Raw genomic sequence first — 23,702 nt, 5'->3', positions numbered from 1 at the left:
GATTACTTGCTCAAAAAACTTACATACATAACCAATGTACGTAGACTTTCTTTATCACTTGCTTAAACTTTTATAGCCAATGTACACAGACCTTCTTTATCATTTGCTTAAACCCTCTTATTTACTTAATAGACTCTCTTATCCAGAAACACATTTTCCTTCTATTAAATCCATACTTAGAACCTTTTAATTTCTCTTTCCCATCTGTTAACTCTTTCTTTATTCACACTTTGAAATAATCCTTGTAAATTTCTGAATTTAGGCAAATTATTCCAATTTAATAAGAAATATTTTGTTATTTGCAGTACACAATTAATGACATCTGTTTACCATTTCATGAAAACATAAACAATGTTTAAATGCATATAATTATATTGTTCTAGGGATGGACAAGGCAAGGCACCTAAGATAGCAGTGAAGATAGGGAAACAGTTTTATTTGGTTGCAGCTAGATTCAGAGGGCAGAGCTTCTGCTGTAATCAATTAATCCCCTGAACTCCAAGTTTAGGTAGTTTCAGAATGTTGCACCCAGCATATAAGGGAAGGAGCTCAGAAGTTCACAGTCTGCAGAAGTTCAAAAAAGCAGTTTTTCTTTTTTTTTTTTATTTTCTGTTCTGGGAAAGTTAACCCTTCAGGGACACCTGGGAAGGGGAGAGCTTTTTCTTCCCTTTCTTTCCTCCCCCTGCCAGCTGTTACCATGGAGCCCAGTAAGTAACTCCCTTATCTTAGAAATGTAGTCAGCACTTGTGAAAAACTAGCAAGGGTGTGTCCAGCACCTGGAGTGCTGATTTTTCCCAGACAGTAGCCAAGTAAAACAGGGCAACATGAAAATAGGAAGTTTATCTACACTAAACTGTTTTGTAGAGATTCTTTTGCTGAAAGTCCTAAAATCAGCCATGATGAATATTGCTGGAGAAGGTCAGTTAAGACTTTTCTGTGGGCCTGGGTAGGGAGGGGGAAGATGGGAAGGCGGGGCTGAGAGCAGCTCTGGTGGATCTAAGAATGAAGAAGAAGATGTAAAAGAATAATTGGAAAGGGGTTTTGGGTTTTTCCCTAGCAAGGAAAACTTGAGCAGTAGAACAGGTAGAGCAGAGGGGAAGATGGGAGTGAATATCTCAAAAAGCCTGTAAGGGACTTTAATTCTTAGTAACCTGTTTTTAATGATGACAAAGCAACTTTAAAGGCCATTTTCACCAGATCTTGAACAGAGGTCTGAGGTCTCTCCTCAGCTGTTTTGAGCTTTGGGTTAGCTGGTAAGAGGACCTGGTGGGACTGAGTGTGGGCACTGACAGGAGAAGAGAGGAGTGAGTGGGTGGAGGGATTCCTTCAGTAACTGCTACCTCAGCAAGGGGGCAAGAGTCTGAGGAAGGGTGGTGATGTACATTTTTGATCTAGTATTTGGAGGGGAGAAAGCAGGTTACTGAGGTGGGAGTGAAGGCAGAGAGTCTGGGGCAGATGGCTGAGGGTGAGGACTTACTCGAGCCAGGCTATAGGATGGAGATTCATTAGCAGGGTCAAAAGTAGTGGATGAGTGCGGAGGAGGAGAAAGTTGGGGATCGATGGTTGGGGGAGTTGATTTGCAAGCTGGAAGAATTTGTAGATGTTTGCAAGAGGTGCAGAGAGCATCATTGGAAGGAAGCAAGAAGAAAGTGATCTTTATTTTTTTGAATGCTCACAGTAATTGTAGAGATCCCTTAGAAGGGAGGGATCCAGGGACCCAAAAGGGAGCCATCTGCTTTGGTTGTTAAAGGGATATGTGGGCCAGGGCTGGGTGCTATATTTGATCAATTTTGGGGTTTGATGTCTGGTGTCAAGGAGAGGTTTTTGAGGTTATCCAAGAGATATTGTAGGGGAAAGTCGACCAGCAGAGAGGACAGATTACCCATGTCACATACGTAGTATAAGGAGAAGGGAAGAGGACGCAAAGTAGTATAGGGGAGAAGGAAGGAGACACAGACATAGTATAAGGGAGAGGGAAGAAGACACAAAGATAGTATAAGAGAGGAGGAGGAAACTGATTTATTGGCAAAAGGGGCATCCCCAGTAGAGCCAAAATTAGGAGTGCCTTAGTGGCAGGTTCGAGCTGCAGAGATTGGTCATCACCAAATCCTGACAGTGGAAGCTCTCCTCCTGGATGGAGCCAGAGCTGAGGGAGACCTTGGCCAAGGCTTTTTGGGAACCCTCCTGGAGATACCAGGTAATCCCAGGGCCATAAAGAGGGGAAAGAGAGAGACAGGGGAAGAGAGAGGAAGGGGAGAGTAAGCAGCTCTCTAGCGCCCCAGTGAAGGTGAGGACTAGGACTTTATGAGAACCACTGAAACCGTGAAGGTCTGGGTGGTGTGTGATGTTTGGTTCTCTGTTATGTGTCCCTGGAGGTTACACAGTCCTTTGAGGGAGACCTACAAAGCCTATGCTGGTAAACTACCAGCTGGGAAGGGGAATAATTTTGAACCCAAGAGTCTAATATGCCCAAGGAAAGAGTCCCCGAGGACCACTGTGGCCTTAAAGGCTGTGGTGGGGTGTTTTCCTCCCCACAGGTGGGCAAAGAGGTTTGCTGGATTGTCAATGGTCAAATCCTCCTGCCACCACCATTGGGTTTAGGACTCCAGGAAGGGGAAACTCACCAATCGAAGGCCGGTGGAGGATGGAGTTCTGGTGGTCGAGCAAATGGGTTCAGGCTGTCCAGTTAGTGGCACTTCGGAATGAAGAGGGACCCAAAAGTGGGTTTTAACCCTCTCCCGGGATTCGACACCAATGAAAGGAAAGTGACCACAACACTCAGATCAACCAAGAGATCTTTATTACAGCAGTGCAACAGAGGAGAAAAGAAAGAAAGAGGAGAGAGAGAAAGAGAAAGAGAGAGAGAGAGAGAGCGCAAGAGAGAGAGAGAGAGAGAGAGAGAGAGAGAGAGAAAGCTAGAGAGATAGCAAGAGACAGAGAGGGGCCCAGCAGGAGGGAGTTTTTATAGCACAAATCTAATGGGGTCTCTGGGTCTGCAAGCTGCCTTGTTAGCACAAGGGGGTTAAGTGTTCAGCCTTGAGTGGTGGGCTGAGTGTTCAGCCTTGAGCAGGGGGGCAAAGTGCTCAGCCTTGAGCGTGGGCTGGGGCATTTGAGCTTGAAGTAAACAGGTGATAAAGAACCAGACAGAGGGTTTGAGAAGCCAGGTCATCCTGCAGCTAACTTTGTTTGGCATGCCCTGCAGACAGCTTACTCAGCCTGTCCTGCACCTACCAGAAGTAAGCCCAATTTTTATGTTGGCATCCACACAAAATCTAACACTCAATACACTTTGCATTCTTGTCCCTCACTATATCCCAAAACATTCTCTGCTCTCTTGCTGGACACAATGTTTTCAACATTCCTTCATGGTTCTGTCCATGTCTTAGCAAATCTGTCAAAAGTGGGAAATGTCAACCTTGAAGAACTTTGTTCCCTAAACCCTAAGACAGAGGCTGGAGGACACTATTCAGAATCACCTAAGAAAAAAAGAAATTCTTTTATTCAATCCATAATGGATATATTGGTAGGAATAATAAACATAAAACTCACTGGCTAACATGACACATGATAACATTTGCTCTTGAGTATAAACTGCCATACAAGTTAAAAATTTCTAATAGAATTTAGATACATAATCTGATCCTAAAAAACTAAATTTAATAAAAAAATAGCCACTATACAGATTATGGAAATCAAGATAAATCAGAATAATAAAATCTTTATACATTGTACAGATAAGAGAATAAACACCAAGAAAAATAATTTCATAGTATTGAAAAAAGCAAAAAATAATAAGTAGTTTAATTCCTGAAATAGTATCTAGTAGATATTCAATAGGTATTTGTTAAATAAAAGAATGCACTTGTCCAATTAATTAGATTGTGCATGATGGGAATTAATCAGAAAACACTTGTTTTTTAAAACAACTTTTTTGATATAATTCACATAATACTCAATTTATCTATTTAAACGATATTTTTAATGGTTTTTAGTATATTCAGTATGTTAAATCACCATAATCAATTTTAGAACATTTTTGTTACCTCCAAAAGAAAGCTTGCACTCATTAGTAGTCATTCTATACCTCCCTCCCACCCCTCAGACTCAAGTGAAAACAATTTATCTACCATTTGTTTCTAAGATTTTGCTTTTTTCAGATATTTCTTTTATTTTTATTTTTAGACTTAAATACTTTAATATGCAATGAAGAAAAGAGAATGCAAGTTACAATAAATAAAATGCTAGAGTACTTAAGAACACAACTTCTGCACTTTTCTATTAGCATATAAAAGCTACTAATATGCAAAAACCATACATTTAGTCCTTTGAATTGCCCCGAAGCTATGTTCTGAAGGGTTTGTAACACTTAAGAACTGGCATTAAAAGGTCAAAAAGCACTATAACTCATAAACAGCACACAAGTCTTACTTAATCTCTAAAAATAATAGAAATGCAAATGTTTTATTTGCCATAGAGATAAGGAGGGAAATATCAGTGGAATGAATTGGACAACATGACTCACACTTCATTACAAGCCATTTTCCCAAATTCACAACTTTCACATTTGGGTGATCTTAAAAAAAAAAAAAAGTTAAAAAAGAAAAGAAATGAACTTTCACTAGATGTAAATAGGCCAAGTCATTTAATCCCTCCACATGTGTAAATTGACTACACTTTTCTAGCTGGGAATGTATTTTCCTTATTTTAGTGAGCTTAAATAATGTACCCATGGTAATGAATAAGGCCTGGGTTTAGATCCAGAAACCTTCTCTATCAGCCTGTTTCATAATTACTCCAATATTATGGAACACAATAAGACTTTTTCTTGGTTCAGTTTTAATAGTAATAAGAATTTTTAAAATCCATGCTACTTCGCAGTTTTTCAGACTTTTTTTTTCCTAAATGTGGATTTTGAAATTCTTAGGTATGCTATATAATTATATATAGTCCATTTCCATGTGTTCATAAACTTTAGCACCCAATAAAAGTAGTAGGAACTGGGCTATATAAACTACTTCCTCATCTCCACCCCTTAATTACCAGTAATGAGTTTTATTTAGGGAACAATGAGGAACAAGTACCATAGCCTACAGGCATCTAGCAATGGAGGGAATTCATACACAGAAATTAAGGCTCTGGAGAGGTTAAGTCATAGTGGAAACTTCCGGAGTGAAACTGAACTCTTATTCGCTTTTCCCAGCTGCAGAATTAGATAAGGTGTGAGGTGTTTAGTTTGTGCATGGGACCCACCATAAACTGACATTTTATCCATCTCTTTTTTTTTCTTCCATGAAAGAAAAGAAATGGAATACAAGTGCTTGTTACCACATGCTTTTAAGGCTTAAAAGCCTATCAATAAGCATGTTGTATCCGTGATTGAGGAGATCACTTTATAAATTGCCAGAAGAATCTCCTGTAATGGAGACTGAAGTCACTCTCTCTCCCCAAGAACCATGAGGGAAAAGAGAGATAGTCCCCTACTTGCACATGAAATCTCCCTTTCTCCTCGGACCTCCCTATTCCTCTCCTAAACAGGCCAGGCTGCCTTGGGAGGTGGCTGGGAGAAAAAGCAATGCTCAGTCCCCTATGGCAAAGTCTTTGGTCTTTTCCTCCTGGTCCCCCATTTTGTAGCACAGCAGAAAGGGCAGGTGAAGAGGATTGTCCTGGGAGGGCAGCAGCGTGATCTCTGCTGAAATGACCCTGCCTTGCTCCACTTGTACCAGTCTCCTTTAGGAAGAGGAGTGCCTGCTTCCAGAGTGTGGTCCGGTGAAGAGGCAAGATGGACAGCACCAGGGGTTTCTCCGAATCTCCTCCAGGGAAGGTCACCTGGAACCAAAAGGCCAAACCATGCATGGGCGCCCAGCCATAACAGCTGTAGCGGAAGTGCCCACCCACCTTGCCTCCAGCTCCAGCTCCAGGCCCGCAGGTCAGCTGGAGCTGAGCAAAGTGCTGCAACCAGGCCAACACATCCTGGCCGGAATGACCCTGCACCAAAATCTCCCAGTGGCTCATGAGGCAGCTTATGGCGAAACTCTCTAGGAAACTCATGTCCATGCCTTAGTGCTGCTTCACCTGGCTCCAAAGCCTAGGCGCCACTCCAGTAACTGGTCGCTGATGGGGGCTACAAAGAGCTCAGTGAAAACCAGTAGGAGAATACCGACCTCCCTCAGCCACTGGGTCTGCAGGTGCAGCACAGAGCTCAGCATGGACTCATGCAGAAGTCCATAGCCCATTCACTCGCTTACGATGGCATCCACGTGCTCTGGCAACTCCACCATCTCCACCGGACCCTGCAGGACGTGCACTTGGTCCTCCAGCCCGTTGAGCCGCCCTACCTCTCGGGCCTCTTGCCAAATGGCACTACCAGCCTGGGCACAGAATATGCTCAAAATGCCGGTGCCTGTGCCCACCTCCAACAAGGTCTTGCCTTGCAGAGCTGCCCATTTCCGCAGGATGCCAAGGCGGTAGGCATTGGTGAGGACGCAGTTGGAGATCCTCTCCTCCCCGACATGTCCCTGTAGCACTCCTAGTACTGGTGGTCCTGCTTGCTTGCTCTTAGTCCTCTGGGGTCGGGATCATGGCAAGTCCACCTCCTGCTCCCCGTCCTCTTCTTCTTCAGTTCTCTCCCCTCCTTTGCTGCCGCCCCCCCACGACTCTCCAAAAATTTCATATAAATGGAATCATACAATATGTGGTCTTTTGTGATTGGCTTCTTAACATGATGTTTTCAGGTTTCACCTACAGTGCAGCATGTATGAGTACTTCATTTCTTTTTATTGCCAAATATTCCCTTTTATGGATACACCACATTTTATTCAGTTGACAGATCCTGCGGTCATTTACATATTTTTGGCTCTTATGAATAATGCCATATGAAATTCATGTGTAAGTTTCTATGTGAACATTTTATTTTCATTTCTCTAGCATATATACCTTTGGGACTTACTGGGGCATATGCTCTTTCCCCTTACTGGTTAAGGGTAAGTTCAAAGAAAAAAATGGAACTGTTAATTCTGGCTGAGAAATTAGAAAAGACTACTTAGTAAAAGTGGTATGTGAGCTAAGTTTTGAAATAGGAGTGATAGGATTCAACCAGAAAAGGGAAAATGAGATGACAGAAAGTCAGACATTTTGACTTCAATAACATTTGACTTATGTTTGCATATTATTATCCACAGTACATGGATGAAAACACAAATTGGTGTAAATATATTTTATATACAACAAGAGATATGAAAGCTGTGCTCTGTAAGTGTAATACAAATTGTAATGTATTCCACTGTCATATAAAAAAATCAATTAAAAAAAGGCATTTTAAAGAGTGGTATATCAGTAGTAAATCTTCATCAATACACCATATGTTTTTACTTCTGAATGTTTTATTTGTATACTATAGTTACACATAATAGTGGGGCTCATTTTGACATAATTATATATCATGGAATAAAATTTTCTCCACTTCAGTCCCCAGTACTTCCCCTTTTCCTCTCCTTCTCCCTCCTCCTATTTCCTTTCTACTCTAATGGTCTTCCTTCTATTTATTTACAATTTTAAAATTAAGTTCTTTATATATAAACATAAAGGTCAAATTCATTGTGGTGCATTCACATGTACATAGCATAATTTGGTAAATTTTATTCCATTGTTTCTCTCCTTTCCAATTCCTCCTCCCTCCCCATCAATTGCTCCACTGATCTCCCTTCTATTTTCACAGGATTCCTCCCCCACTTTTTCCTCTTTCTTTGGTCAAGCTTCCTTCTATGATAGAAAACATTCAACCTTGAGTTTCTGAATCAGACTTATTGTATATATATATATATATATATATATATATATGTAAAATACTCACAAAATTTAATATTTAACTAGAAGCCTACAGTTTCATGGCATTGAGTACATTCACATTTGTACAACCATCACCAACAACCATCTTCAGAACATTTCCATCTTGGCAAATTGCAACTTTTCACCCTTAATAAAGATAACTCCCAGTCCCTGGCAACCTCCACTCTACTCCTAGAGTACTTTTGGACTGTTTCTTTTTCACTTAGTAAGAGAGGTCCACCACTGACTAATGGGTGGTATCTATATTTACAGTCCTTGCTGCACATACATGATTGAGTGTATTGTAAGGAAAGGTAACAGAAAATAGGGAAAAAAAGAGGTGGAGACAAAAACTAAACATATGGATCTCTATCCACAGGCTTAAGCAGCCCTGCCACAGATCTGCCTGATTATTTCACATCAAGAAATTGACCTTCCACCTGTTGCTGTGGCTCATACCTGTAATCCCACCAGCCTGGGAGGCTGAGGCAGGAGGATTGCAAATTCAAATCCAGCCTCAGCAAAAGCAAGGGGCTAAGCAACTCAGTGAGACCCTCTCTCTAAATAAAATACAAAAAAAGGAAGGCTGGGGATGAAACTTGGTGGTTGAGCACACCTGAGTTCAATCCCGAGTACTAAAAACAACAACAACAACAACAACAACAAAAAAAAAAACATAAATTGACCTTTACCTTGACCTTCCTGTAATCCCAACTACTCAGGAAGCTGAGGCATGAGGATTGCAAATTTGAGGGCAACCTGGGCAGCTTAGCAAGACCCTGTCTCAAAATAAAGTTTGTAAAAAGGGCTGGGGATGCAGTTCAGAGGTAGAATGCTCCTGGGTTCCAGTCCCCAGATTTTTGGAACCATTTTCACTTTGCAGATCCACCAGCAGTTTCACACTTTCCCAGTTTCCCTGCCTTAACAGGAGGCCAGGCACATCACAGCACCACTATATATTCATGTCCTCAGTGCCCATCCATGGTGAGGATTCTGCTGAGGGTCCTATAGGCACTTCCATGTACCCCTCTTGTAGCATCACAGTCCTGGCATTGAACATCACATATTTTACCATGACCTTAGAATTGTAATCTAAATTTTGTAGAACCCTGAGCCCCCAGAACCCAGCTAACCTGAAGCACACTTGCTTGCACTGATGCTTTCTGTCAAGAAAGCATTTCCTAGTGCAGCCTCTTGAAAAACAATTTGGCAATGCCTCAGAGTTAAACAGTTATAGTATGATGGAGGAACTTTCCAAAAGTGTCAAATAAAAATTAATCACTGTATAATCCTAAGCTATATGTCTACTAAATCATATTAGTTAGTAGAGTGACTGACTGGACTCATCAAAAATTGAGTATTAAAGAAAATTCTTGTTAACACTGGTGTACTTTACTTGAATATAATAACACATAAGTAATTAGCTTAGCCTTATAAAAATATGGGGCTTGGTCAAAATATTTACACATATTTTAAATTAATGTAGAATATACATACCACTCACCACCACAACCATTTTTAAGTGTACAGTTCAGATCAGTTGCTTAATTACAGTCATGCGGTTGTGTGCCCAATCTTCAGAACTCTTTATCTTACAAAACCAGAACTCCATTTCCATTTAGCAACTCCATATTCCACTATTCATTCTCTGGCAATCACCAATCTAACTTTCTTTCTCTATGAATCTGACTATTCTGGGTCAGATTAACTAATGTTAAGTAGAATTATACAGTATTTGTCCTTAGTTCACATAGAATCATATCCTTAAATGTCATTAATGATGCATCAGAATTCCCTTCCTTTTTAAGGATGAATACTATGATACTCTATGTGTGTAGGCCAAATTTTGTTTATCCATTCAACCTTTGATGGACACTTAAAATGCTTACACCTTTGGCTACTGCAAATAATGCTATGAGCATGGGTGTCCAAATACTTGTTCAATTTTTGTTATCAATTCTTTTGTGGACTTTTACCCCAAAGTGGAATTGCTTATTAAGTTTCTTCAGCAACTGCCATACTGTTTTCCATAGTGGCTGCACTATTTTACATTACCCGACCAACAACACAAGAGGGTTCCTATTTTTCCATTCCCTTGTCAACACTTGTTATTATTATTATTTTTGAATAGTAGCCAATCATAATGGGTGTAAGGTGGTTCCTAATTGTAGTTTTGATTTTCATTTCCCTAATGATAAATGATGCTGTACATCTTGTGCTTTTTGGTCCTTTGTGCAACTTCTTTGGAGAAATCCTTTGCCCATTTTTTAATCAAATTTTATTGTTGTTGAGTTGAAGGAGTTCTTTATTTACTTTGGATTTTTTTAAAATAAATATTTTTAGTTGTAGTTTGACACATACCTTAATTTTACTTATTTATTTTTATATGATGAAGGGCCTCACACATGCTAGGCAAGCACTCTACTGCTGAGCTACAACCCCAGCCCATTACTTTGGGTATTTTTTTAAAAAATATTTTTAGTTATAATTGGACATAATAACTTTATTTTATTTATTTTTCTATGTGGTGCTGTGCCGCGTCCCCTCGCCAGCAAAGGAAACACGACACAGGATTCTTCCTTCAGCAGTTTATTCAGGCCTTTGTTTAGACATGTCTTTTAGCTTGTTTCTCTCTCGAACACTACTCCCGTGTGCCCCAGCCTTAATGAAGCAGATAAAGCCCCAATGCACAACTGCCATGTGGACTTTTCTCATAGGGTGCCAAGTCACAGCGTGCCAACTCATTCTGATAAGGAGTTGTTTGTCACAGACTACAGGGGAAACCAGCGCCATCTTGTAATGGTGGCCACAGTTCACAGAAACGGCTCACCACAGTGCTGAAAATCAAACCCATTGCCTCACACATGCTAGGCAAGTGCCCTACCACTGAGCCACAAACCCAGCCCAACTCTGGATACTAAACCCAATGGGATATGGGATTTGTAAGTATTTTCATCCCTCCAATAAGTTGCTATTTCACTATCGACTTAACAAGTTTTAAATATAAAGAAAACTCTTGGGTTTAATGGAAACTTTAATATCCTCATCACTCTTGAACGTCTTAAAATATTATACTTTTCTAACTTGCACCTTTTCCCCACCCAGTTCGAGGTATGATGTTACTGCAGTCTTTTTTGAGCTGTGTGATAATTTTAGACTTAGACCTCTGGGTAAGAAATCTAAACTTTTTCTCTCTCATGTAATGAGGAAGGCACATAAGATAGTAAAAAGTCTTGGACCAGTAGGGAGAAAACCCAAAGTTTAGACCTGCTCTATCACTTATTACTAGTGTAATACTTGAGTAAGTCATTTAACTTTTTTGACCTTAAGTTACATGTTTACAAAGAAGAATGTTAATTATTGGCCTCCAGTGAACCATTCACCATTAAAAAGCGTGGACAACATTTTCAACATGTGGTCCAGCAGTCATGTTCTCTGGTATTTAATCCAGTGAATTGAAAACATATCCATAAAAACCCTAACTATGCATGTTTATAGCTTCTTTATTCATAACTGCCCAAACTTGGAAGCAATCAAGATGTTCTGATGAAAACAAATGAATTAAATTCTAGATAACAGAATATTTTTTCTTCATTGTTCAAAACATTACAAAGCTCTTGACATATGATATTCCATACATTAGATTCAAGTGGGTTATGAACTCCCATTTTTACCCCAAATAGAGATTGCAGAATCACATCGGTTACACATCCACATTTTTACATAATGCCATATTAGTAACTGTTGTATGCTGCTACCTTTCCTAAACTCTACTATCCCCTTCCCATCCCCTCCCATCTTCTCTCTATACCCCATCTACTGTAATTCATTTCTCTTCTTGTTTATTTTCCCATTCCCCTCACAACCTCTATATGTAATTTTGTATAAAAATGAGGGTCTCCCTCCATTCCCATGCAATTTCCCTTTCCTCTCCCTTTCCCTCCCACTTCATGTCTCTGTTTAATGTTAATCTTTTCTTCCTGGTCTTCCTCCCTGCTCTGTTCTTAGTTGCTCTAATTATATCAAAGAAGATATTTGATATTTGTTTTTTAGGTATTGGCTAGGTTCACTAAGCATAATCTGCTCTAGTGCCATCCATTTCCCTGCAAATTCCATGATTTTGTCATTTTTTAGTACTGCATAATACTCCATGGTGTATAAATGCCACATTTTTTTTTATCCATTAATCTATTGAAAAGCATCTGGGTTGATTCCACAGTCTAGCAATTGTGAATTGTGCTGCTATGAACATCGATGTGGCAGTATCCCTGTAGTACGATCTTTTAAGGTCTTCAGGGAATAGTCCGAGAAGGGCAATAGCTGGGTCAAATGGTGGTTCCATTCCCAGCTTTCCCAGGAATCTCCATACTGCTTTCCAAATTGGCAGCACCATGCAGTCCCACCAGCAATGTACAAGAGTACCCTTTTCCCCACATCCTCACCAGCACTTGTTGTTTGACTTCATAATGGCTGCCAATCTTACTGGATTGAGATGGTATCTTAGGGTGGTTTTGATTTGCATTTCTCTGACTGCTAGAGATGGTGAGCATTTTTTCATGTACTTGTTGACTGATTGTATGTCCTCCTCTGAGAAGTGTCTGTTCAGGTCTTTGGCCCATTTGTTGATTGGGTTATTTGTTATCTTATTGTCTAAATTTTGAGTTCTTTATACTCTGGATATTAGGGCTCTATCTGAAGTGTGAGGAGTAAAAATTTGTTCCCATGATTTAGGCTCCCTATTTACCTCTCTTATTGTTTCTCTTGCTGAGAAAAACTTTTTAGTTTGAGTAAGTCCCATTTGTTGATTCTTGTTATTAACTCTTGTGCTATGGGTGTCCTATTAAGGAATTTGCAGCCCGACCCCACAATATGTAGACCGGAGCCAACTTTTTCTTCTATCAGATGCAGAGTCTCTGGTTTGATATCAAGCTCCTTGATCCACTTTGAGTTAACTTTTGTGCATGGAGAGAGGAGAGGATTCAGTTTCATTTTGTAGCATATACATTTCCAGTTTTCCCAACACCATTTGTTGAAGATGCTATCCTTCCTCCAATGCATGCTTTTCGCTCCTTTATCAAATATAAGATAGTTGTAGCTTTGTGGATTAGTCTCTGTGTCCTCTATTCTGTACCTTTGGTCTACCCTCCTGTTTTGGTACCAGTACCATGCTGTTTTTGTTACTATTGCTCTGTAATATAGTTTGAAATCTGGTATCGCTATACTGCCTGATTCACACTTCCTGCTTAGAATTGCTTTTGCTATTCTGGGTCTTTTATTTTTCCATATGAATTTCATGATTGCTTTATCTGTTTCTACAAGAAATGCCATTGGGATTTTGATTGGCATTGCATTATACCTATAGAGAACTCTTGGTAATATTGCCATTTTGATGATGTTAGTGATGTTAGTTCTGCCTATCCATGAACAGGGTATATTTTTCCATCTTCTAAGATCTTCTTCTACTTCTCTTTTTAGGGTTCTGTACTTTTCATTGTATAAATCTTTCACCTCTTTTGTTAGGTTGATTCCCAAGTATTTTACTTTTTTTGAGGATATTGTGAATGGAGTGTTTTTCCTCATTTCTGTTTCAGAAGTTTTGTCACTGATATACAGAAATGCCTTTGATTTATGCGTGTTGATTTTATATCCTGCCACTTTGCTGAATTCATTTATTAGTTCTAGTAGTTTCTTTTGTAGACCCTTTCTTTCGTCTAATTGCTCTAGCCAGTGTTTCGAGAACTATATTGAATAGAAGTGGTGATAGAGGGCATCCCTGTCTTATTCCAGATTTTAGAGGGAATGCCTTCAATTTTTCTCCATTCAGAATGATGCTAGCCTGAGGCTTAGCATAGATAGCTTTTACAATTTCAAGGTAAGTTCCTGTTATCCCTAGTTTTTCTAATGTTTTGAACATAAAGGGATGCTCTACTTTGTCGAATGCTTTTTCTGCGTCTATCGATACACTAAAAAAAAAGTTAGGAAGCCATGAAAAGACATGGAGGAAGCTTAGATGCACATTACTAAGCAAAAGACACCAGTCCGAAAGGGCTCCAAACTGTTCGATTTGAACTACATAATATTCTGAAAAAAAAAATTAAAAATTTTTAAAATAATTGAGGAAGAAGGGGGGGGATAAATAAAAAATCAGACTTTTTTCTTTCTCTGCTCAGCCTAAAAGGTAAAAAGAGGAACAAAAAATCAAGCAATATGCTTACATGTGTTTACCTTGATTAAAGCCAGATTTTAGTTGGAAGAGAAAGGGTGAAGCTTATCACAGGATAGTTTTTCATTTCCAAGTCTTGCAGGGGACAAATCAAATGATTCCCACTGCACCTTAATACCATTAGGAAGCTGCCTATTTAGAAACTCTTCAGCACATAACACACTTTACCCCTTTATCTGGCATCACCCTGTTTGACATTACACCTATATCAGAATCTCTGCATTACACATATCATCTGTGAAGACTTTGAATCATTTATTCACAAAATGTGGATCCCTAGTTCATACAGGACAGCCTTAGGAGTCAGTGAGGATAATGACAAGTAGTAGTAAAATGATATAAAGCTACCAGCACAAACCCGATTCATCCAGGATTTACTGTAGGAATCCACACTCTAGATATTTCAAAACACAAAGGAATTTCATCTGGCATTTTAGTGCTTCTGAGGTACTTGTAAGGGATGGATGAGTAGAAATTCCCAGACCAGTGAGTCAAAAGTTACATCAGTTAAGGTGAACATTACTAGTCTGGTCCTATTTCACTTCCTTTTTTTTAAAAAAAAATATTTATTCTTTTTAGTTATACATATCTGTAGAGTGTATTTTGACGTATCATACATGCATGGAGTACATGCATGGAGTATAACTTCCCATTCTTGTTGTATATGATGTGGTGTTACGCTGGTTGTATATTCATATATGAACATAGGAAAGTGATATCAGATTCATTCTACTGTCTTTCCTATTCTCATTTTCCCTCCCTTCCCTTCATTCCCCTTTGTCTAATCCAATGAACTTCTCTTTTTTTCCCTTCACCCCCCTCCTTATTGTGTATTAGCATCTGGATATTAGAACACTTGGCCTTTGATTTTGGAGGATTGACTTGTTTCACTTAGCATGATTGTCTACACTTCCATGCATTTACTGGCAAATGCCATAATTTCATTCTTCTTTATGGCTGAGCCCATTATTATGTATACCACATTTTTTTATCCATTCATCTTTTGAAAGGCACATAGTTTGGTTCCATAGTTTAGCTATTGTGAATTGAGCTATTATAAACATTGATGTGGCTGTTGTCACCATAGTATGCTTATTTTAAGTCTCTTGGGAATGTGCCAAGGAGTGGGATTACTGGGTAAAATGGTGGTTTCATTCCAAGTTTTCTAAGGAATCCCTTATTGCTTTCCTTAGTACTTGCACCAATTTGCAGTCCCTTCAGCAATGTATGAGTGTGCCTTTTCTCCCACATTTTCACCACATTTACTGTTATTTGTATTCTTAATAATTGGCATTCTGACTGGAGTGAGTTGAAATCTCAGTGTACTTTTGATTTGCATTTCTCTAATTGATAGAGATGTTGAACATTTTTTCATATATTTATTAACCAATTGTATTTCTTCTGTGATGTGTATATTCAATTTCTTTGCCCATTTATTGATTGGGTTATTTATTTGGTTTTGGGTGTTAAGTTTTTTTTTTGGGGGGGGGAACTGGGATTGAACTCAGGGAACTTGACCACTGAGCCACATCTCCACCCCTATTTTGTTTTTTATTTAGAGGCAGGGTCTCACTGAGTTGCTATGTGCCTCACAGTTGCTTTCAAGTGCTAAAGGAGTGCTCTACCACTGAGCCACAACCTCCCCCCTTCTGCCCAATCATTTGTTACTAATTAGCCTGGCTTATTCTGACTAGAATGTACCTAGGATTAGGCACTGCTATTGCTGCTGAGAGCACTGACTCTCAAACCATGAAGACCACAAAGGGAGTGTGAATGTCACATGCATGTCATCATACCTCACAGGTGACCTGCAAATGCAGGAAGGTAACCTTCATTTACTTGTACATTTTTTTTTCTAAGTATATCTCTTTGGAAGACCTTATTTGTACCTAGAACTCAAGTGGGAAGGGATTCTGAGAAATGTCATTTTTAGCTTTTTAACTTCTTCAAACAGGAGGGTGGAGTGGAAGTTGGAAAGGGTACCAGTAATGTACAATAATGCAAGTTCTTCAAAGGCAGGGGTGGTTTCACTAATTATCTTTGTATGTTTTGTATCCAGTCTGGGACATGACATTAGTGGATGTCAAAAAATATTTCTTGAAATAATCTGAGTTTATGGACAAATCCTATGTTTTTATCTCTCAGGTGAAATAATAGAGATGTAAAATAAATGCTAAAACTACTCCCTGCTAAGGATTTGAGAGTTCTGAAAATACTCTAGACTATGAGAAGGAAATTGCAGAAGTCATCAATACAAAGGAGTGGAGGTGGGCAGAAGAGAAAATAGCCATACCAAACAATTAGATAATACCTGCAAATATAACTTAAAACTGCATTGGCTTAAATATGATAGGAGCTCATGGTTTCTTTAAAGACAGTGGGTAAACAGCCTGAAGCTTTGCAATGGGAGCTCCTTGATCCTCAGGAACTCATGCACTGTTATGCCATCCTCTTTAATGTGTGGTTCTGACCAGATGGTTGATGATAGCTGCTTTTGCACCTGCCACCATTTCTGAGTTTCAGTCAGCAAGAAGATGGTAGGAAGAAAAGTATGCTCCCTCCTTTGAAGAACACTTCCTAGAAGATGCACACTCCTCTTTTATTTAAATCTCATTTAAATGAATGTGCACTGTGAGCAGAAGAATGATACCAATTGAGGCCTGGTTCATCGAGACTGCCCTTACGTGATCCTCTTCATTTCTGACATCTTCTGGTCAGATTTTTGCCATCAAGGGAAACATTGGATATCACATATTGTATGACAGAGCCTCTACTAACCTGGATCCCTGGGTGATTATGAACCAAAGAGTTACTCCACTCACACCCCCCCCTTGGCCAGGAAATGCTTACACTGAACTGTTAAGTGAATAAGAAACAAAAATTTATTGTGACCCATTGAGGTACATTTGCCACAAAAACTAGCATTGTCTTCATGCAAAAATTGTTACAGAAGCAGGATGCTATTTTAAAAATCTCAAACTTGTCAGGCTGTAGACTGCAAGAAAACTTACCAGAGACTGGAAAATGGAAATCCATGGCAAAATGTCTTGGTATCTTTTCTCCTATTAAAAACATAATGCCACAATTTGGATAGGTTACAGTGAAGAGTGGTTTATTTTGGCTTATATTTCTGCTTCAAGGTCAAAGGGCTGCATCTGGTGTTGGCCTTCTTGCTGGCAGAGTCCCAAAGTTGTGCAAGGCATCACAAGGCAGGAGAGAGGGACCATGAGAACTGCCTTTTGTAGCAAACCCACTCTCAATCCATTATCCTATTAATGTGTTAATCTATCAATCACATAAATGAGGTAATCCATTCATGGGGAAGAGCTCGAAACACCTCCTAAAGGTTCTTTCTCTTACTGTCCCATATGGATTCAGTTTCAGTACAAACTTTGGGTATTGAAACCATAATACAAGACATTTGGTAAGAATTGCCTGCAGTAAATTAAAAGGACAATAAGATGCCTCTAAATCTCATAGCTCTAGAAGAGTTTGGAAAATGAAATGCTGGTAGGCTATATTCACTGGCTGTATTTAACAAGATATTGGAAAAATAAGATGAGCTCCTAGAATAATGAAAAGGTTTCCAAACATGATGAAAAAGGAATATAGAGAGTTCAGAACTTTGGAGCCTTGAGGGGTTGAAAAACTGACTATTCTATACTTCAAAGAATAGGAAATAAATCTGAAAAGACGTTTGAGCAAAAAAGGTCAATGAAATTTCAGTTATGCAGCAAAAATTAGATTTAGGGCATGGCCTTACATTGGAGGTCTCTAAATAGCTCCCTTAAATTCAGAGGAAAAGAGGCATTGGAATGAAGAAGCAAAGAAATAGGATCAAGAATTCTCTCGAGGAAACTTTCATGTTTACTGGCTTTTGGAACTGACAGGGAAGGAAATGGATCAGAAGTCTTTTCAGTGTTTGAGAAATTGTACTGCTAAGAAAATCACTTAAGAGCTTATTTTAAAAGTTGTACTCTTTATACAGAAATCATGCTTCTCAATACACATTTCAAATGCAGGCTTAGAGGAAGAACTTCCAGAACACAGATGCAGTTACTACAGAGGACCAAGCACAAGAGGGTCCCCTACTGAGAGTGGTACCAGGGTCTAGTGGAGGAACTTCCCATTCAGGTCCTTCACAGTGCCTCCTAGCAGGATCTCATCTTTGCATAGGCCAGTGTCTTCTTTTCCCTGCTTTCCTACCTGGACATGTTGATTGCAGTAAATTTGCTGCATTGTTACATACTGGGTGCAGGTTGGAACAGATATCAGTTCATGGGTTGCAGTAGAGATTCTCACCCTCAGCACTACTAATATGTTGGACTGGAAAGTTCTTTTTGTGGGGCTGTCCTGTGTGTTTTATAATGTTCAGCTGCCTTCCTGGCCTCTGCACACTAGTTGCCAATAGTATCCCGCTCACACCCCCAATTGTGTCATTCAAAACGTTTCCAGACATTCCACAAAAACTACCTCTGGTTGAGAATTATTGGGCCACATGATAATATGGAGAGATATCATGACCAGATGGAGAATCCTGTGCGTTACCTGGGAATCCTGTATTTTGAATTTAATGCAGTGGCTGGGTGGGATTTTAGGTTATCTTACTTGGTGAGGGAATGAGCATATTATTTGTTTGCTAAAAATAAAGGATGAAATGGTGATTTGGTGACCAAATGGATGGACTATAGCATAGAGTTCAAGGTTATCACCAAACCTGCTTTCTAGTAATTCAGGATAGCTAAGATCCAAACTGGGATTAGATAACAAACTCTGCTTAGCCCTAAATATAAACATTCAACAAACAAGAATGTTCGCCAGAGTACTACTAGCAATGGCCTAAAACTCAAAGGACTTGGCAGAGCTTTACATCCCTCTAGAGGAGCCTGTTCTATAATCGATAAACCCTGATATACCTCACCACCTTTAGCATTTATCAGCCTATATACTGCCATCTTCAGCAAACCCTAACAAGTTCTTTTAGTAAGCAAGAGAATTTTACATTAATATGTTAGGTCAAGGTGTAGCCTATAAGGTGGAAAGTAATGGACTACATTTTCTACTTCTTAGAACAAATCTTCACGACAGCTTTATGAAACTTAAAAGCCCAAGTCGGATTTAGTAGTAAGCTAAGAATAGAGAGCTTAGCTGAATTGGGCAATAAAGTATGCACACACCACCCGTCACCCTCTTCAAATATAATTACATAAAACCTGATACATAATCCACTTGATTAGACTGTATGAGAAGAGATAAGTCATAACAAGGTAGACATATTGGAAAGTGTGTTTGGAATAAACAAAATGTAGCTTATTCACTAAATCACCTGGCCTACACCCTGGAAATTTCACCCACTATGAACATTTTGAATTAATGCTAGCCCACAATCCCTTCCCACTAAAATATGATTCATTTTAATAAATAAAACATTTATCTTAAATAAAAGTAGAGGAGATAGAAATTATTACCAGGAGCTATAGAGAAAGCACCATAAGGGAAAGATGAAAAAAACTTTTTATAGTGGAAAAAAGCAAAGACTAAAACTTCTACCTTTTGCATAATGATTTAACCAGAAAATCCTTCACAAGAAGAATTTAAGGCAAACATCTCGAAACCAGATGAGCTATTTATGAGCAGCTAATAAGAGCTCATCTGTCTATGTTGCAAAACAGGGGAATGACTTATAAGTAGAGGTGAAAAGCCTAGGCAGCTTGGTGATAGTTGGTTGTCCAGGTTAGAATTTTGGATCTACTTTAAATTTACCTGAAGCACAAGCAAGCCAAATGTAATTTTAAATGTTAATCTAAAGAGGGACAGCTCTTTAGAATCAAGGAAAAACCTTAATTAGGGAGTAAATCTGCTAATTTCCATAGTTGGCCTAAAAGCAGTCTTCAATTGAAAAAACATTAAAGCTTAACCTAATCATCAAAACTTAATACCTAATTATCAATAACCTCCTAAACCAAAACTGGACTAATCTATTTTTCTTATAGAAGAAATTATGTTAAAATGAGTAACAAGAAGATAGTTCTCCCTGCATAAGTTTATATCAGACCGAATAATTCACTGATAGTTAACACTGATAGTTAACCTTTGACATCATCAATTATACTATTTATTGTTGCTCCTACCCTAGCCCTAACCCTGGCATTTACCATGTGAATCCCCCTACCCATACCCCAACCCCTGACCAACATAAATATAGGCGTACTATTCATTCTTGCTACCTCAAGCCTAGCTGTATATGCAATCCTGTGGTCAGGCTGAGCCTCCAACTCTAAATACGCTCTAATTGGAGCATTATGAGTCATAGCACAAACAATCTCATATGAAGTAACCCTAGCCATTATTCTCCTCTCTGTATTACTAATAAATGGCTACTTTACTCTATCTACCCTTATTACTAATCAACAGTTCACATGACTACTTCTACAAACATGACCCCTAGCAATAATGTGATTCATCTCAACACTAGCAGAGACCAACCAAACTCCGTTTGACTTAACAGAAGGAGAATCAGAACTTGTATCAGGCTTCAACGTCAAATATGCTCTTTCACCTTATTTTTTATAGCTGAATACACAAATATTATTATAATAAATGCCCTAACAGCAACCTTCTTTATAGGGACATTACTCAACCCTTCCCTTCCCAAAACGTTTACACTCAGTTTCACCCTAAAAACCCTCATTTTAACTTCTATGAATTTGAGCATTCTATCCACGATTTCGTTATGATCAACTTATGCATCTTTTATGAAAAAGCTTCCTATGCCTCACTCTGGTCCTATACTTATGACATATCTCCCTTCCCATTATCACTGCATGTATACCACCCTTGATCTAAGAAATATGTCTGGTAAAAGAGTTACTTTGATTGAGTAAATAACAGAGGTTTAAATCCTCTTTTTTTTTAGAACCATAGGACTTGAACCTAATCCTAAGAATTCAAAATTCTTCATGCTACCTTTACACTGTGTCCTAAAAAGTAAGGTCAGCTAAATAAGCTATCAGGCCCATACCCCAAAAATGTTGGTTTATATCATTCCTGCATTATTTAATCCCCTAAACTCCTCCACAATCTACCTCACCTTATTTTCTGGAACAATAATTACACTATTCAGCTCCCACTGACTACTTATTTGATTAGGCTTAGAAATAAGTATGCTGGCAATTATTCCCATCCTAATGGAATAATTCCACAGAAGCTGCATGCATATATTTCCTAATTCAAGCCACTGCATCAATAATTTTAATAATAGGCACAATTATTAATTATACAAACTTAGGCCAATGGACCCTATCCAATTCATGCAATCAAATCTCATCATTTATATTCACAATAGCACACTCAATAAAAATGAGACTTGCCCGTTTCACCTTTGAGTACCAGAGGTCACTCAAGGACTTGCACTTAAATCAGGACTAATCCTACAAACATGACAAAAAATTGCCCCAATCTCCATGCATATCTAATTGAATCTTCCATAAACTCCACCCTTATATTACTTATGGGAATCCTGTCTATTATGTTAGGAGGCTGAGAAGGACTCAACCAAACTCAACTATGAAAAATCTTAGCATATTCATCAATCACGAATATAGGATGAATAATAGCAATTATTACATATAATCCAACTTTGACAATATTTAACTTAATCATTTGTATTACACTTACCATTAATATATTTATACTTCTCCAATACATCAAAAAAACTTTGACCCTCTCCTTATCAAATTTATGAAATAAATTCCTCCTACTAACCCGATCAATTCTAATCATACTAATATCACTAGGAGGATTACTTCCTCTAACCAGATTTTCCCCCAAATGAATTATTATTAAGGAACTAATTTCAAACAACAATATTATCTTCTCTATACTAACAGCAATACTAGCCCTCCTAAATTTATATTTCTACACATGACTCATTTATTCTACATCCCTAACCCTATTTCCATCATTTAACAACACTAAAATAAAGTGACAATTTAAAAATACAAAACTAACTCCCCTTCTACCAAATTTTATTATTATCTCTACCCTCTCCCTACCACTCACACCTCTCCTATCATCTCTGAGCTAGGAATTTACGTTAACCCAGACCAAGGGCCTTCAAAGCCCTAAGTAAGTGTCCAACACTTAATTCCTGAGTTAAGGACTGCAAGACTCTACCTTACATCAACTGAATTCAAATCAATTAATTAAGCTAAGCCCTTTCCATCTAGAATAATGGGATTTAAACCCATAAAACTTCAGTTAACAGCTAAATGCCTAATTCACCTGGCTTCAATCTACTTCTCCTGTGGTAAGTAAAAATGCCAGAGAAGCCCTGGCAGAGTTGAAGCTGCTCCTTTTAATTTGCAATTCAATGTGATTATTCACCTCTGGGCTTGGTAAAAAGAGAGCTCAACCTCTTTCTTTAGATTTATAGTCTAATACTTACTCAGCCATTTTACCATCTACCTATGTTCATCAACCATTGATTCTTCTCAACTAATCACAAAGATATCGGAACACTTTACCTCCTATTTGGCGCTTGAGCTGGAATAGAAGGAACAGCACTTAGTCTATTAATTTGGGCTGACTTAGGCCAACCCCCGGAGTCCTGTTAGGTGATGATCAGATCTATCATGTTATCATAACTACACACGCATTTGTTGTAAGTTTCTTTAGAGTCATGGCAATTATGATTGATGGATTTGGGAACTGAATAGTACCCCTTATAATTGGAGCCCCGATATACCATTTCCCCATATAAATAACATGAGCTTCTGGCTCCTTCCCACCTCCTTCCTCCTCTTGCTTGCTTCTTCTATAGTTGAAGCAGTTGCTGGAACAGGTTGAACAGTATATCCCCCACTAGCTGGAAATCTTGCCCATGTAGGAGCCTCAGTAGAATTAACCATCTTCTGCCTTCACTTAGCAGGATTATCATCAATTCTAAAAGCAATTAATTTTATTACAATTATTAACATAAAACCCACTGCTATATTCCAATATCAAAACCCTCTGTTCGTATGATCCATACTAATCACAACAGTATTACTTCTTTTATCTCTTCCAGTCTTTGCAGCAGGGATTACAACACTTCTAACAGATCGAAATCTAAATACTATATTCTTTGACCCCGTGGAAGGTGGAGATCCTATCCTCTATCAACAATTATTCTGATTCTTTGGGCACCCTGAGATCTATATTCTTATTCTACTAAGGTTTGGTATTATCTCCCATATTGTAAAATATAGTCAGGTAAAAGGAACCATTCGGTTATATAGGAATAGTATGAGCTATAATGTCTATTGGTTTTCTCAGATTCATTGTATGAGTGCACCACATGTTCACTGTTGGGATAGATGTCCATGATACCCGAGCTTACTTCAAATCTGCAATGATAATTATTGCTATTCCAAGAGGGGTAAAGTTTTCAATTGACTAAGCAACCTTACATGGAGGTAATATTAAATGGTCACCAGCAATACAATGAGCCCTCAGCTTCATTTTCTTATTCACCATTGGAGGTTAGCAGATTCCTGCTAACAGGAATCATTCTGGCTAACTCTTCATTAGATATTGTCTTACATGTTATATATTATGTTGTAGCTCACTTTCACTATGTCATATATATACGAGCAATATTTGCCATCATAGGAGG

The 23,702-nt window shown here is 38.6% G+C and overlaps 1 non-coding gene and 1 pseudogene across 1 annotated transcript; one reads left to right on the top strand and one right to left on the bottom strand.

Annotated features, from left to right (window-relative positions):
- Nucleotides 1-5,576: 5,576 nt before the first annotated feature.
- On the bottom strand, nucleotides 5,577-9,340 carry LOC144249307 (protein arginine N-methyltransferase 6-like; annotated as a pseudogene).
- Nucleotides 9,341-18,867: 9,527 nt separating this feature from the next.
- On the top strand, nucleotides 18,868-19,339 carry LOC144249431 (18S ribosomal RNA). Its single transcript, XR_013342228.1, has one exon. It is a non-coding gene; the product is annotated as an 18S ribosomal RNA (ribosomal RNA).
- Nucleotides 19,340-23,702: the final 4,363 nt, after the last annotated feature.

The sequence above is a fragment of the Urocitellus parryii genome, chromosome 11 (genome assembly GCF_045843805.1).
Source record: "Urocitellus parryii isolate mUroPar1 chromosome 11, mUroPar1.hap1, whole genome shotgun sequence".
Lineage (NCBI taxonomy): Eukaryota > Metazoa > Chordata > Mammalia > Rodentia > Sciuridae > Urocitellus > Urocitellus parryii.
Note: the sequence above shows the minus strand (reverse complement) of the source record. Positions and strands in the feature narration are given on the sequence as shown.